The following is a 5,636-nucleotide window of genomic DNA, read 5'->3' as shown; positions in this document are numbered from 1 at the left end:
TTTTTTTTTTTTTTTTTTTTTTTTTATATCAATTGTCAATTTTCGAATCGAAGCCCGAGATAATATTTTAATCCTCAATTTTCTTATTCCCGATTTTGGTACGTTTAGAATTACGATACGAGTATTATTTCTCGTTATTCTCTTATTCACTGTTTGGATGTTTCGATTTTTCGGATCGAACAATCGTTAAGATTAAATTCAAGATTCTGATTCGAAAAATTTCCCCCTCCTGGCATTCAATTGGGGGAAACGATAGAATAGATTTTCGCAGTCTACGCTATTGCCCTCGCCTGTCCTCGTATGCATGCTATTTACCATTAGATTATCATCCCCTCATTTTTTTTCGTCTCTCCCCTACCTCGCCGCATTCGTGCTTTCTTTCGACCCCTTCTGGGGCAGCTCTTTTCTCAGCACGACTTTTTTTTCATCCACGTATCTTGTATCTCTCGCGTTGCGAATGTAACGGGCGAAATGCGACGAGCAAACCAATTATTTCGTTCGTAATTCCGGGCCCGAGTCATTAGCGAACACTCTTCGCAGGGGTGTTCATTAACATTGACTATCGCGTCGTTCGAGTGAAAATGATATTCGCGTTGGGTTGCATACCACGTCCCTTATCGATTGATACTTTCCTCGTTTGGACTCGATCCTAGATAAGATAAACGTCGATCAAGTGCACATTATAATTTGAGTCGTTTGTTTCGAAAAGGGAGACGCGTTTATAAATTATGCATTTAGTGTTGTTTTCCTTTTCATAGACGGAAGTTTTTTCTTTTAAGTTTTTTCTTTTATTATATTATAGTATCTTTTATTAAGTTGGGATTGAAAGGCAAAAGTGTTATAATAGAAAACGTTTTTATTTGATTTTTATTCTTTCGTTAAAGTTTCATTATCGGTGCATCTATTGTATGATTAACCGATACCTGAGACACGTGGATCCATTTATGCAGCACGTGTCTTCTCAAGATTCCACCGGGGGTAGCGTTACAATATCCCGTGATGAATGCAGTAGCTCCTCCAGGTAGCTAGGGTTCCTACAAAAAAAAAAGGGGGAGGGATTCAATTCGAGGCCTCTAATATCTTGTGTCTACAACGAAAAAGAGGTAAGAAAAAAAGAGGAGGCAAAGGACGGGAATAAACAGAAGTCGAGAAGTTAAAACGATTATTATTATTCAACGAGGGAAGGGAAGGAGAAAAAAAGTGAATTGTCGGATTTTGAATATCGAAACTCGGTTCGAGTTTAACTTTCTGGAAAATTTGTTGAATATCCGTGCACGTTAAAAGAGGGGAGGGAGGATGGTTAAAAGAGGGGAATGTGGATGAACTATGTGGTAAAGGGACGGCGAAATTTGGCCGCATTCGCACGGTCGAAAAGCTCTTTCGCACAAGAGGGAGGTCAACCCCTGGGACGACGGTTTCCATTTTCAACGTGGCGCCTGCGTTCTCGAGCTCTGCACGGGCTCTACCAACCCTCTCTCCTGCACTCGTTTCTCCTTTTCAAGCCTCCACTCCACTCCACTTCTTTCTTTCTTTCTCTCTCTTGTTCGTGGACCCTGAATATCCACCCCTTCTTCTCTGTCCCTCGAGTGCAGCGCTTGCGCACGTGCCCTCCCCCGCACGTCTAGCCATTTTTTCTTTTCCCCCTCGAATTCAACCCCTGTCTCTCGAACCGCGACAGCGAGACGAAACTTCTCCCACGAAATATTCAAATATATTTTTACAGACAGAAATTTATCATTTCTTCAACTGTATCTAAATAGAGACATGTTAATGTTTTTCTTTTCTTTTCTTTTCTTTTCTTGTTTTCTATTATCTTTCATTTTTTCCCCCATTTTTTAGTAGGTTTTTGTACGAACGTTGTTGAAACAACGACGCTTGAACTTCTTTACTACGAAAGAATCTTGTCTGCGAGAGAATCATCAGGCTTCACTCGAGTTCGCAATTAGTACCTTTTTTTCGTATCATCTAGCTTGCTTTTCCTTGGTCTCAATCTTTTACCCTTTTTCTGCCATCTGTATGGAAATTATTCTATTATTTTAGGCTAAATAGTCCTTTTTTTTTCTTTTTCCTTTCAAAATTTTCGTTTCACTTGCGATCGTTCAACAGCTGTCCATTAACTGGTTTTCAATCTTCTTATTCCTCTCTTTCTTTCTCCCTTGCATATATACCATTTGAGAGTTTTCTTTCAATCAGTATCGATGGTTGCAAGGTCCAGAGGATCTCCGGAGGGAGCAGCCATTGTTCACGACCCTTCCGCAGCGCCTGCGTGCCTCGCAACTACCCTCGATTTCGTTTTTCCTCTCTTTTTCTACTTCTTTGTCTTTATAGCCTTCGTAACTGATCGTAATAATCCAGAGATTTCGAAGAGTAATCTTATCATTTTTATTTCTATCCGACATATACTCTTCTATCTACCAACTTTCTAACTCTTCTTTTCGTCGAAACAAATTTTTCGATATATTTGTTCAAATTATCAAACTTGAAAATTGTGTCTTTACATTTCACATCATTAATATATTTAATTATTTCTCATAAAAAGTATGCGCATTTTGTCGCAGAATATCATTCGACGAAATAATAAATCCACATCCCTGCGACTTTTCACACTTAACGAGTTAACGTCACGACGATTTCGAAGCAAGGGATTACTTGCTCCTCCGTTATTCGACGCCTGCGTAGATTCCGCCCCTCGCCTCGCGCATTTTTCTCCGCCTCTCCCTCGCCACTCTTCGTGCCCCGGTTTTCCATCTCCCGAATCGCGTCGACGAACACTCGGCCAGGGTGTTTAGAGAAGATACAGTTTCTCGTTTGATTTCCTCCAACATTTTCATTCCACTCTTTCTTCCTTCCCCTTCCGTCCCTCTTGTTATTTATATTTTTACCTTTCTTCTTCCTTTTCTCTTTCTTTCTCTTTTTTTATTTTCTTTTTTTTTTTTTTTTTCTTAACCGTTTCTCCTGCTTCAGCACCACTTCTCCCGGCGTGTATACGCCGCCATCGCAACCCCTCCATCGAAAGGTGGCGTGCCACGAGATAGCTCGGTGGTAGTGATCCAGGGAGAGGGTGCAGTCATTGCCTCTTTTCGGCGCCTGCGTACATTCCGCCACGCTCGTCGATCCTACTCTGTTCAACGGGTTTTCCTTGATCGTTTCTTTCGACCTCTATCCTCCTCGCAGCTCCCACCCCTCTAGCCTAGGCAGAACTAGTAGCGTCGGGGGCGGTGGTGGTAGCGGGCAGCAGAGGGTGCAGCGATTGGCGGCAGGGCCTGGCTCCGTCAGTTTAGTTACCGCACCACATAAAGGCATTGCGTTGTAGACACCGTTATACCCGCAACATTCTTACTATTTGCTTGTATATCTTCATTTCTGACCCTTTAATTCGACAAATACGTTCGTATCGTTGGTACATGTATAGAATCGTCCTCACCGATTAATCATTCTTGCTTTATCCCGCCCACGTGTCAACGAAAAATACTTTAATCGAGAAAAAAAAGAAAACGTCGTGTGTGTCCACGCACAACACATCTTCCGATCCGGGTTTTAATTAACACGAGAAAAAAAAAAACGAAAAAAAAAAAAAGAAAATAAAGAATAATCGAAGGAGTAACAAGGGCAAAAAAAAAAAAAAAAAAATAATCGAAACGAAATAATAGAAGCTACGAGTAAAAAAAAAAAAAAAAAACGAAATAATCGAAGTACGAATCGATCGGTCGTCAACAGAGGAAGAAATTTCGTCAAGAATATATATTTGGATTGTCGTGCCACGTTTCTTCACGTGCGTCTTCTGGCGGGGATCTTATGGTTTCGTTCGTCCATTTCGACCGTCCTTCCCGAAACCTTACTCTACTATCTCCTTTCACCCCCTGGAACAGTCAGCTTCTCGAAGATTGATCTTGATCGACGCGCACGCGGTTCCCATTTTAACTTCGCTTAAAAAAAAAAAAAAACATACACACACATACACAAAAAGAAAGAAAAGAATAAAGAAAGAGAAAAAGGAAAAGAGGAAAGAGATAATTGAACGCAACGTCGCCGGTTCTCCACGAAGATAAATTCAGTGTGTCAATCATTAACGAGATTGGTGTATAATAATATCGAGGCAACGAATCGTCATCTCGAAGATTCTTTATACGACGGAAGAGTGAAAAAAGAGAAAAAGAAAGAAAGAAAAAAAAAAAGGCAAACGTTCGGACGAGAGAAACAGAGATAGAGGGAGGAGAGAAACGGATATAATAGTGTTGGCCGGTGGGAGTGAAAGAGAGACACTCGAGGGTGTGTTCCGCGGTTTTCTTCGCCCTCTTTTTTCCTTTCGTTTCGTCGATACATTAAGAAATTAAGTGTCATACATACGTGTATCCCAAGGGTTGATTCGTTTTTTTATAAAATATAGACTGTAATCCATCGTTATCGATCGGAGAAAGTGCAAAGAAAAGATATCTCTGAGGAAAACTTAAAAACTCGGTAATTCGTCTTGGTAATTCGGTAAACTCGGCTGCTTGATAAAAAAATCGAATAAAATTATAAAAATACATAAAACACGGATAAAATACGCATAAATACGGTTTCAGAAGGATAAATAAATAATAATAAACGAACAAAACAAAATAAAAAAAAAATAAAAAAAATAAAAAACGGGAAAACGAAACACGCACACGTCGTTTAAAGAAACAAAAATTAAAAAAACGAAATAGAACAAAGAAACGGGCATCAAAACGAGATAACAACGAAATGAAAATCTAGCGATATAGATAATATTTAAAAAAAAAAAAAAAAAAAAAAAAAAAAAAAAAAAAAAAAAACTTTCTTTTAAAAAAAAAAAAAAAAAAAAAAAAAAAAAACCTTTTTTTAAAAAAAAAAAAAAAAAAAAAAAAAAAAAACCTTTTTTTAAAAAAAAAAAAAAAAAAAAAAAAAAAAAACCTTTTTTTAAAAAAAAAAAAAAAAAAAAAAAAAAAAAACCTTTTTTTAAAAAAAAAAAAAAAAAAAAAAAAAAAAAACCTTTTTTTAAAAAAAAAAAAAAAAAAAAAAAAAAAAAACCTTTTTTTAAAAAAAAAAAAAAAAAAAAAAAAAAATAACCCCCTATTAAAAAAAAAAAAAAAAAAAAAAAAACATTAACCCACCGTCGTTTCGTTCTACGCCCAGATATCGGCATCCTCCAACCACTGATTTTCATCGTTAACCGGTATGTTCATTTGTTTCTTTACTTTTGTTGCTTCTGTGATTCCGACGTTCGAATTATTATTATTATTATTATTATCGTTCTATTCTTATCTTGTTATTATTGTTGTTATTATTACCGTTATAATTACAAACATTATTATCGATCTCTATGTATTATCGATCTCTATGTGTTTTGGTAGCGCACTATCAGGTGCCGATTCATTATAATATATGTTTGTAATCCCTTTGCCGGAACATCCTTTATACAGGACCAATCGAAGGATCCTTCCGGCAACCACGATCATTCCTCCTTTATCGAACTTATTTTTATCGCGTTCTCTTGGCCGATCAAGGGGTTGTTTTTCTCCCCCCTGTTGTTATTGCCTCAGTAGAAAAATATTTTACAAATTTTTTAATTCGTTTCACATTCATTTCAAATTCAAATTGATTTAAATTTATTCGTTATTCTGTATCAGATAAAA

Source organism: Apis dorsata, unplaced genomic scaffold (genome assembly GCF_000469605.1).
Source record: "Apis dorsata unplaced genomic scaffold, Apis dorsata 1.3 scaffold_734, whole genome shotgun sequence".
Taxonomy (NCBI): Eukaryota; Metazoa; Arthropoda; class Insecta; order Hymenoptera; family Apidae; genus Apis; species Apis dorsata.
This window is presented reverse-complemented; position numbering follows the sequence as displayed.